Source organism: Erinaceus europaeus, chromosome 11 (genome assembly GCF_950295315.1).
Source record: "Erinaceus europaeus chromosome 11, mEriEur2.1, whole genome shotgun sequence".
In the NCBI taxonomy this organism is placed as follows: Eukaryota; Metazoa; Chordata; class Mammalia; order Eulipotyphla; family Erinaceidae; genus Erinaceus; species Erinaceus europaeus.
The window spans coordinates 60,449,238-60,461,539 of NC_080172.1; positions in this window are offsets into that span (position 1 = coordinate 60,449,238).

The following is a 12,302-nucleotide window of genomic DNA, read 5'->3' on the forward strand; positions in this document are numbered from 1 at the left end:
CACAGTAGTCCAATAGAAAAAGCAGGTCATCTCAATGGACCAGTGGAAAGTTGACTCCACAAGGAACTAAGACTGAGAATAAAATAAAGAAGTGGACCCAGAGAAGTGCCGCACTCTCAATGGCCCTCATGTAGATCATGCAGTAGCTCTCTGCGCTGGACTTGTAAAATCTGTTCCTGTGCATAATCTACTCCTTTGAAATAACATTTGCACGTTTGTACCACGGAGTCTTCTGTGATTCTTCTAAAGTGATATCCATGAATGAACCAGAAACCCTATGGGGTTGGCCTGTAAGTCCAGTCCCCTTCCAGACAAGGTTTCCCAGAAGATGTGTTTGAACTAGGCCTGGAAGGAAGTTTTTGGTTTAGGAATGTACATTCTTCTGATGGAGACAAGGAGACAGGGACTAACAATGGGCAAGGGGAACAGCATGTTAGAAAGCCAACCCCAAGAAACTCCAACAGATTTTAACTTCAATACATAAGTATTTGAGTAAATCTCTTTCTTCCCCAAATTCTCATAGTCCACTAAACTGTTTTCTGGGAAGTGGCCTCTATCACCTGTGAGTATAGCACCCTTGAAGCCAGGTGACCAGCCTATATTCCAGTAGGATTTGGCAATATTGCTTTTGTTAAAGGTCACTCCTAGGTTGTTAACTTTGCTTCCGGGCCCTAAAGAATCAAGGTGTGTCCTTTGATATAGAAAATTACATTTCCCAGAATTCCTGACACTAAGCAACAAAGAAAAGGGAAAGTGTCCTAAAAGGAAGAATGCAAAGCAAATGGTTAGGTAAGAATAAATTGTTGATTCTGGGTCATAAATACCAGGAAACAGAGGAAGAAACAGTTTGTAGAAAGAGTTGTAGAAGGAGATACAAGTGGAAGTAGGAGCAAGTGTGGAGCTGAGCTGAGGCAACAGAGAGCTGGACCAAGTGAGAAGAGAAACAATGATAGGAGATGGAGAGGAAGCTAGTGTCACGGATATTTTTCTGAGTTTTTTTTTTTTTTTTTTTTTTACTGTTTATTATTTAAAACAATAAAATCCCCCTTTTTGTACAATTAATGCATTTGTTGGCCTTATTATAGCCCTTAAGAGGTAGTAGTCTCCAATTAGTGATTACTAATCTATGCAAGAACCTCATATCAATTTGGGGGACATGAACTCTCCTAGCAACACCTACATAGGTAAGGTCAACTTTTGTTCCTTGAAATTGTTTATTAGTCATACTTAATTCCGTGAGGATCACTCTCAACTGTGTCACTCCAGATGAGATTGTGTCTACACAATCCATTTGTGTAAGTACCTATGTTGGTCAGAACCCATGCAAAACAACTGTATCACAAGTTTTCCTCACAGAAAGTAAGGAAACTCAGATTTCAGATTTGGAGTTATCATGTTTTTAATGTTTTTTTTCAGCTTATCAAAGTTGAGTTTACTAATCTGCTTGTTACAAAAAATTTCAAAAAGAAAGATAGAGAGACCATTAAAATATATATATATATATATATATATATATATTTTTTTTTTTTTTCAGAGCTGAAAAACAGATTTATTGTTCACTTCTCTTTCACTGTTTAAGGGCTTAAAAGATACATGCTTTTTAACAAGTTGCATGTTCATTCTTTTTCCCCCCTTTATTGGGGAATTAATGTTTTACATTTGACAGTGAGTACAATAGTTTGTACATGCATAACACTTCTGAGTTTTCCACATAATAATAAAATCCCCACTAGGTCCTCTGTCATCCTTTTCCAGGACCTAAACTCTCCCCCCTACCCACCCCAGAGACTTTTACTTTGGTGCAATACACCAATTCCTGTTCAGGTTCTATTTGTGTTTTCTTTTCTGATATTGTTTTTCAAATTCTGTCTGTGAGTGAGATCATCCCATATTCATCCTTCTCTTTCTGACTTATCTCACTTAACATGATTCCTTCAAGCTCCATCCAAGATGGGTTGAAAATGGTGAAGTCACCATTTTTGATAACTGAGTAGTATTCCATTGTGTATATATACCACAACTTGCTCAGCCACTCATCTGTTGTTGGACACTTGGGTTGCTTCCAGGTTTTGGCTATTACAAATTGTGTTGCTATGAACATATGTATGTATACACAGATCTTTTGGGGTGGGTGTGTTGGGTTCCTTAGGATATATTCCCAGGAACGGAATTGCAAGATCATAGGGTAGGTCCATTTCTAGCCTTCTGAAAGTTCTCCAGACTGCTCTCCACAGAGGTTGGACCATTTTACATTCCCACCAGCGTGCAGGAGGGTTTCTTTGACCCCACAACCTCTTCAGCATTTGCTGCTGCTACCTTTTCAAGATGTATGACATTCTCACCGGAGTGAAGTGATATCTCATTGTTGTCTTTATTTGCATTTCTCTGACAATCAGAGACTTAGAGCATATTTTCATGTGCTTCTTGGCCTTTTGGATCTCTTCTGTGGTGAATATTCTGTCCATGTCCTCTCCCCATTTTTGAATGGGGTCATTTGTTTTCTTGTTGTTGAGTTTGGCAAGCTCTTTATATATTTTGATTATTAAACTTTTGTTTGATGTATGGCAAATAAAGATCTTCTCCCATTCTGTGAGGTGTCTCTTTGTTTGGATATTGGTTTCTTTTGCTGTGCAGAAGATTTTTAATTTGATGTAGTCCCATAGGTTTATACTTGCCTTAGTCTTTTTTGTAATTGGATTCATTTCATTGAAGATGTCTTTAAAATTTATTCAGAAAAGAGTTCTGCCAACATTTTCTTCTAAGTATCTGATAGTTTTTGGTCTAACATCCAAGTCCTTGATCCACTTGGAATTTATTTTTGTGTTTGTTTCAACCCATTGTTTCCAACACCATTTGTTGAAGAGACTCTGCTTTCCCCATTTAATAGTCTGGGCACCTTTGTCAAAGATTAGATGTCCATTGGTGTGGGGGCTTACTTCTGGGCTCTCAATTCTATTCCACTGGTCAGTGTGTCTATTCATGTTCTAGTACCAAGCAGTTTTGATGACAATGGCCCTATAATACAATTTGAGATCTGGGAGTGTGATGCCTCCAGTTCTGTTCTTTCTTCTCAAGATTGTTTTGGCAATTCTAGGTCTTTTCTGGTTCTAGATAAACATTTGTAACATTTGTTCTATTCTCTTAAAAAAAGTGGTTGAGATTTTGATGGGGATAGCATTAAATTTGTAGATGGCTCTAGGTAGTATATTAATTTTAATCATGTTAATTCTTTCAACCTATGGACCTTGAGAGCTTGTTTGGAGGTTCTAACAGGGGAGTACAGCTACTCATATACCCTTGATGAAAGACCAGTCCGTCTCTATTCAGGGAAGGCCGTCCTCTTCGATCGAGCATGCAGCTTCAGGAGGAACGCACATGGAGCGGTGAGGGAGGAAGGGGACACTGCCTAGCCAGCCAGATGAGCAGAATCAACCCTGGCAATCAATGGGGTGACAGATGTCGCAGCCAGATCGCCCTCACATCCTCTTCCAAGCCATAGACATGGAATATCTTTCCACGTCTTTGTGCTTTTTTCAGTTTCTTGAGTACTGACTCATAATTTTCAGTATACAAGTTTTTCACTTCTTTGGTTAGGTTTATTCCTAGATATTTTATTGTTTTTGTTGTTATAATAAAGGAATTGATTTCTGGATTTCATCTTCTTTTAACTTAGTGTTTGAATAGAGGAATGCCACTGACTTTTGGATGTTAATTTTGTAGCCTGGCACCTTACTGTGTTGTCTGATGATTTCCAAAAGCTTCTTGACTGATTCTTTAGGTTTTTCTATGTATAGTATCATGTCATTTGCAAATAAGGAGAGTTTGACTTCTTCTCTTACAATCTATATCCCTTTAATTCCTTGTTCCTCCCTGATTGCCATGGCAAGAACTTCCAACAATATGTTGAATAATAATGGTGACAGTGGGCAGTCCTGTCTAATAACTGATCTGAAAGGAAATGCTTCCAGGTTTTCACCATTGTGTAGATATTGGCTGTAGGTTTTCTTTTTTCTTTTTTTAATTTATTGCCCTTTTGTTGCCCTTGTTTTATTGTTGCAGTTATTATTGTTGTTGTCGTTGTTAGGACAGAGGGCAGTAGCATTTGAGACTCACAGTTGCATTTGGTGAGTCTTATGGGAGTCCTCTCTTCCCTTCAGCAGTCTTTTTGTTGGTAAAACAGACTGGAGGTGGTGCCTCAACCGGTAAACTGCCGGTAAACTGCCAGACTGTTACTGGCTGCTCAGGAGTATAAATAGGCTTTAGACCCAAGCTCCTCACTGAACCACATGTGTTTGCACTCACCAGTCATTTGGTGGGTTCCCAAAGTCATTCTAGTCCTGTCTTACTGAGTTCCCAGGTGATCTCCTTTGATATTCCTAGTTGACCTGGGAGAGGAGAGGAGAGAAACACAGCTGCTGGTGCTCCATAGCCCTACCTCCAGAAGTTTGACCATTAAAATATTAACAAAATTAAAAAAAAATACCACAAAAATGTCCCTCTTCAATTCATTTGGTCTTGAGTCATTTATTTGTGGTTCTGTTGAGGGACAGGACAGGGCACAGGAGATCCTGGGGACATGGACACTTTTTTACTAGGGTTGCACACATGGAATTAGGATGCTCTGCAATAGTAACATTGGAAATGTGCTTTATACTGTATTCATGAAGTGGGAGGAGTTTATTTCAGTGGGCCAATAGAAAGCTGGCCCAGATGTAACATTAGAGAGGTATAAAACGGGGGTCGGGCGGTGGCGCAGTGGGTTAAGTGCACGTGGCGCAAAGCGCAGGGACCGGCGTAAGGATCCCGGTTCGAGCCTGTAGGGGAATCGCTTCACCTGCGGTGAAGCAGGTCTGCAGGTGTCTATCTTTCTCTCCCCTCTCTCTCTGTCTTCCCCTCCTCTCTCGTTTCTCTCTGTCCTATCCAACAACAAAGCAATGTCAACAATGGCAATAATAACTGCAACGAGGCTGCAACAACTAGGGCAACAAAAAGGGGGAAAAATGGCCTCCAGGAGCGGTGGATTCATGGTGCAGGCACCGAGCCCAGCAATAACCCTGGAGGAAAAAAAAAAAAAAAGAGAGAGGTATAAAACAAGAGAATTTTTGCACAGAAAGGTCTTTTTTGGACTTATTCCAAACGGGAACCTGTCCCCTGAACTTTAACTCTTTAATTTCACTTTTGCACAAACCCTGTTTTGGTACCCAATAAAGGACACATTTAGAAACTGCTCAGCTGTCACGTGTGTTCTTTTGAGATTCTTTTCTTTCAGACCTTCAGAAGGGATTTCTCTCTCTCTCTCTCCCCACCCTTATTCAGTTCTACCAGACATTGGGTCAGTATTCTACTTTGACAAAATCTTCTGTTTCTCCACTAAATAATGTCCTAGATATCCTAACACAGAATGAAATTGTCTAAGAAATGCCATTAACTAGAGAATAGGCATTGTGCAAAACAGAGCAGAGGATACCAGTACCCCCTAACCCCCGCCCCTTTTAAAGGTTTTCAGATCTCTTCAATGTGTCCTTGGGCCTGTTGATTTTCTGGCCCTCTGCAAATAACTCCTCTTTGTTTTCAGGTGTGGAGGCTGAGAATTAGAAGCTCCAACTTCTTGGCCTGCAGGCTTGGGAGAGCCAGGGGTCTTTCTAGTTCATTCTTGTCTGGTTATACCATCAGTCTGTGTCCCAGGCACTGTCTTGAAAACATCATCAGTTAGTAGCATCTAGTCCAGTTATTCCCCACAAATGGGGCTCTGAGACTGTCCTTTGCTGAAGACACAAATATTGATCTGTATCTGACAGCAGGGACTTCTTGAAACACCTGGATGAGTGTTGCATAATGACAAGATGAAATACATCAACAGGCAGGGACTAGGATAGCTGCTAAAGCAGAACTGTGTCTTCAATCTGCAAGATATCACCCAGGAATTGAACCTACTAACTGGAGCAGGCAGTCTGGAAGCTGGTTTAAGAGGATAAATGACAATTCCTGTAGCAATCAGCTACAAAGTCAGCACATGATTGTTAATCGACAGCTTTCCTCAGTTTTGCCCTTCTAAATTAGGGAAATATGGCCTTGGTCTAACAGTATGGGAAGTCACTTGGAACTAATTGCTTCACTGGGGCCAGGCTGTGGTGCACCTGGTTAAGTGCACACATTACAGTACACAAGAACATGGGTGGGTTCAAACCCCTTGTCCCCCCCTGCAGGGGGAAAGCTTCACAAGTGGTGAAGTAGGGCTGCAGGTATCTCTCTGTCTCTTTCACTCTCTACCTCACCCTCTCCTCTCAATTTTTCTCTGTCTCTATTCAATAATAAATAAAATAAAGTAAAAAGATAAAAAAAAATAAAAAGAACTGGTTCTCTTCCAATTTCACTATGCCCATAGCATTTATAGTCAGGACACTCCTGAAACTTTCTTCCTTTCTCACACGATAAAAGGTTCCCTCTACTCCACCTGCCTCTAAGTCTGCCAAAACTTCCCAGTGATGCTGGCTGATTGCCTTGCTCTATGAAGATCCAGATAAGGAGTCTGCTTCTTTTTAACTTACTTGGGTGGTTTCTGTTCATTTCCACAACTAAGATCCAATGGTCATGTTTTTTTTTTTTTTTTTATAACAGATTATTTCAAATATGCAAGGTCTGAGGAAGGGTCATAAATTGAACAAGTTAGAATACCCATCAGACTTATCCTTAGAATTTAAACAATGCATGTCTATGTCCTTTTCCAAGTATATTAAATATTTTAATATTCTAAGAAAAATACCTTGAGATTATTATATGTTATCCTCAAGGATTTTGTTTCCCCCTTTACTAAAGTATGCACAATTCTATCACTTCCAGCCAATTTTTTCACCCTATTTATTTCAGAGAGAGAGAGAGGAGGGAGGGAGAAGCATTATAGCACTGCTCCCCTATACATGGAGTCTTTTATGGTGCATTAGTGCTCCACATGTGATGTTGGGGTTTGAACCTGTGATTATAAATTGACCTCTCTCCTAGTTTCAATCTCAACATTTAAAAATCTTTATCTGACCTGCCATTGAAATAACCAAATTTCCTAAAGGCCTTCAGATGCTGCACATTTAAATATAATCATGGCCATTAAGTCTTTGTTGTGGAAATGAACATAAACCACCCAAGCAAGGCAAAAACAACAACAACAGCAACAACAACCCAGCAAAGTATCCTTATTCATATTGTGTTAGAGCAGGGTAATTAGTCACCATCACTGGTGTGTTTTGGCAGACTCAAGGGCTAGTGGAGACTCTGGACCTACATGTACTCAGTGCCTGCAGGGTAAATCCATCCTAGCCTCTCCTCATCATTGTGACACAGTGCATAGACTCACAGTAGGAATTTAGACACAGCATATGGATGATATCAGACTGACTACCAGCCTGACTACTGAGCACACTCACAAGGGACTGTGGGTACAAGAGACTATATAAGCAAGGGCCTGGAGCAGTTCAGACTCTTTGGAATGTCTCCCTTGTGTCATTCTCCTGCTGGCATGACTCCTGACCTCTTCATGTTTGGTGTTGCTTACGTTTATGGTAATTTTTATGAATAAACCTCTCATTTGTTTAACTCTAGATGTAACTGCATGTTGATTTTACAATATTCCACTTCTTATAGAGACATTGAGAAGTTGAGACAGAGTGGAAAGATGGGGGTTGGGGTGGGGGGGAGACACACCTACATCACTACTTCTCTGTTTGTGAAGATTTTCACCTCCATATAGGGACAAGCATCTTGAGCCCAAATCCTTGTACATGGTCACATGTGCCCTCTACCTGGTGTGTTACAGTCTCACCCCTTAAATCTATTATTTCAAATGTCTTTTTGAAAGATAAAGGAACAAACCTTTGATGTGCCAGGAAACTGGAAAAGTAGTTTTAGACATTTTAAAAGTTTTTTTTATCCCCTCATGTCTGGAATGTAATTTTGAGTAGGGAATGCTGCTTTCTTTTTAAGCTTTAGGGGAAGACTGAGCACAATGGTAAAGTAAGACTGTGAATAAGGGAGAAGTGAGAAGTGGCATTTGGTTACTTATTTAACCAAAGTGACAACAAAACATTTAAAAGCAAAGAGAAGATGGCATGGAATTATAAAGAACCTTTTTCTTTGGTAATAAATGTCCTTTGTTTTCTTAATAAGGATAAGCATTTTTAAATAAAATTATTTTTTCTTATAAAGTTCTAGTAGAATCAATGAAAGTTCAAATGTTATTGTGACAAAACCCACAATATAATCTCTAGATTACAGCTAGATTATGAAAATGTAGAGAATAATCTTTCATGTTATGTGAAAACATTAATCATGGTAAATCAAAATTTAAGCCCATGAACTTTAAATTAACTTTGCTATAATTTTAAGACGTTTTTATAGCCCTTTTTCTTCAGATGCACATATATTTAACCAGGCAAATGAATTTTTTAAGTTTTGTTCTGTTATATTAAAGGATGTCCTTCACAATTCCAGAAAGACATTTCTAGAATGTCTTTTACATCTTGGAAAAAATGATATTTTATTTTAGGGAAATACTTCTCTCCTAGAGCTCTAGGAATTAAAAGAATTTTAATAATGAGAGTAGTATTATTTTTGCTGACATAGTAATATGTTAACACACAAATAAGTTTCTAACATATAAACTTTAAAAATTTATTTTTTATTAATAATTAAATATTGATTTACAAAATCACATGTCCATAGGAGTATAATTCCATACTGTTCCCACCACAAGAGGTCTGAATCCCAAGTCCATTGCAAACCACTGCGGTTCTCCCAAGCTTGCAGATATAGGTTAAATGTCATCTCTACAACTATCTATCTACATTTGTACATAATTGCCCCCTTTCTCTTCCTGGTCCACTCCTCATTTCCCCTCCAAGCCACACATATCCATATTACTACATCCAAATATCTTGCTCTTTTTTGTCCTTTCTCTCTGGAACCTGGTGGAGCTGGAGTTCAGAGCCCTTTTATCCTCTCCTATCATTTCTCCCTGACTGGGAGTATGGATTGGAGTTGTTTCTGGAGTGAAGAAAGTAGGAGTTCTAGCTTCTATAATTGCATCTCCACTGGATTTGGGCATTGGAAATTTAATCCATACCCCCAGCCTGCCTCTGTCCCTCCTCATGGAGTAGGCCTCTGGAGAGGTGAGGTTTCAAGATACAGTGGTGATGTTGTCCGCCCAGAGAAGTCAGGATGTAATCTGACTGTAAGCTCCTGCAAAACTTGGTGTCTGGATGGTATCAGGACATAAAATAAGGCAAAATGCTAATGATTAGGAACCAAAAAGTAGGAATACAGCAATGAGATTAGGGACTTTAGGGTGGAAGAAAGCTAGGAAGTCCATTTTAGGCATGTTTCTTGGTGCCTATGACTATGATAGTTTTTGCTTGAGTTTGATAGCTAGCATGAAGTTGGATAAAACTATTTGAGAAAATGGTGTTAGAGTAGAGAAAAGTTGGATTAGGGCAGAAAGTAGCCCCGATTCTTGAAAAAATTCTGTGGATAGAATTAAATGTTTGCCTCAATCCACCACCTGATCCAGGGCCCATATATATTTCTATTTATTAATATTTATATTATTTATATTTATCACCAGAGGCTGTGTAACCTCTAAGTCCCTATTTGTCTGAGCTTGCAGTTCATGGTCACAGCTGGTAACAGTAAAGGTTCCATTCATTTCAGGATCAATCTTCCTCAAGTAGCAGGGCTGGATACTCCAGTCTTCCTTAGGAAACTTGGGCAGTCCTTAACATAGTTGTTCTATGGTGAGGATGCTGCCTTGAGAGGACCCACAAGAGGGCTTGTGATGGCGTTTCTGATACAAGTGACCAGTGGTGGTGCAGAGAGGGATCCATTAGAGGTCTAGGCTCATATTTCTGTGGAAATCCAAGGATCCCCTGACTAGGGCCTCATATGGTGAGGTGGTATGATATTGACCAAAAGGGCCATTATTAAGTGAGCCTTTCTCTTGCCCTAATCCAACTTTTGTAGTCCTCTCTTTGTCTGATGACCTTAGACTTTCAGTTATTTCAGCATTGAGTATCATCTGTTCAACTCAACTAGAATTAGTTTTTTTGGGATCTGCTCTCTTTGGGCCATTCTCTCAGATTGCTAAACTAATTTTCTCTAAGTCTAATTGATTAGAGAATTTATGATATCTTCTTTAGGCACTACAACTAGGATTCCGAGTTTATTAGGATTAAGTCTAATCATCAAGGACTATTGAATACTGTTACTTTGAGTTACATAATTGCCCCTAGCTTATGACTACATAAACGCCTGTGCCTAGTCCCTCTGTTTTGTATTATGTTTCCATAACTGGAATAACTAGTATATTTGTATTAAAAATACTTTTTTTTTTTTTACATCTTGGACAAACTAGAATTTGATAGTACTTTTTCTGTCCATTAATTCTTCCTCTTTCATATTTTATTGTTCTTTATTATTTCTGTTGTGTTCTTAGTTCTCTATTGCTGCTGTGCACCTCAATTAAAATGTATACTTTGTTTTTTCTTTTTCCATGGGACCCTTTTCAGAAATTCCTGCAAAGTGAGGTTGATCCTATGGGTTGTGAATATTTGAAAATATTCTCTCATATTTGAAGGAAAACTTTGCAGGATAGAGTATATGAGGCTGGCAGTTTGTATTTTTTAGTATTTTAATTTTATTTCTTTACTATTTATTAAAAAAAAGGAGACATTAACAAAACCATAGGACAAGAGGGGTACAACTCCACACAATTCCCACCACCAGATCTGTATCTCATGCTCTCCCATTCTTAATCCCTCTGGGAGCATGGACCCAAGGTCATTGTGAGATGCAGAAGGTAGAAGGTCTGGCTTCTGTAATTGCTTTCCTGCTGAACATGGGCGTTGACTGGTTGATCCATACTTCCAGCCTGCCTCTCTCTTTCTCTAGTAGGGTGAGGTTCTGGGAAAGTGGAGCTCCAGGACACACTGGTGTCTGTCCAGGGTAGTCTGGTTGGCATCATGCTGGCATCTGGAACCTGGCGGCTGAAAAGAGAGTTAATATACAAAGCCAAACAAATTGTTGAGCAATTATGGACCTAACGGTTGGAATAGTGCAGATGAATTGTTGGGGGGTAATCACTGCAGACTATCGTGTATTTCTGCTGTCAGGTATATATTTTGCCCTAGTTTATGGATATGTGTGAACATATGTTCTATCTCACGGGACCGATCTATATCCAGGTTTTGGGACTTCGTTAGGAAGTGAACTTCCTGGAATGGAATTAGAGAATATTATGAAAGGAAAGGTCTCACCTGAGTAATGAAACTGAGGGGTTGTCTTTCCACACCTGAAGTCTCTGGACAGAGTCTGAAGTGAAGCATGCTGAGGTGGTACTCATTGCATTGATTAGGCTGGGATCAGTAGATGCAATATTATTTGGTTTGAATTGAGAGAAGCATGCAGGAAAGTGCACCCCACTCTAAGGTTCCTGGGGGAAATATAGGCTCTGTAGTGGAAATATGAGGTTCAAGAAGACGATAGATAGTTAGGGTTCAAGAATACAATAGATAGTTATTGTTATAATCACATTGTTTGGTAATTGAGTTAACTCTGAAAAGTCCCTTTGTTAGGATTTGCTGTATAATACCCAATATCACCATAATTTATGTCCTTTGACATTATTTGTATATAGCTGTGCCACTGGTTGCTTCTATTCTCCCTGGTCTAGGCTTTTGAGAGAGTCAAAATATCAAAGACTTAGCCTATGTATTAAAAGACTCAGTATGTGCTTTAAAAAGTTTGAGGCATACAATAAAAATGTCCCCTCTCATATTATTTAAATAAAAATTTATATGACTACAAATTAATAGGAGTGTACATAAACACCATTCCCACCTACAAAAGACTGTGCTCCCCCCTCCCCCCTCCACCTCCCCCCACCACTATGGAAAGCTGAATATCCACCCTTACCCTCACCCCAGGGTTGTTTTTACTTTGGTGCCCTACTCCAGTGTTTTAGTATTTTTAATATGTCATTTCACTCTTTCCTTAACTCTAAGATTTGTAAAAAGAAATCTGATAAAAGCCTGATAACTTTACTTTTGTATGTCACTTTTTTCCTTTCCCTAGAAGCTTGCAATATTCCTTTCTTGTCCTGGAGTTTTAATAGTTGTATTATGCTATGTCTTGATATTGGTGTTTTTGCTTTTAGGTACCTAGGTGTACATTCCTCTTATGTTTAAAAAAATTTTATTAGTGATTTAGTAATAAGTAACAAAATTGTAATATAACAGGGGTACAGTTCCATACAGTTCCAA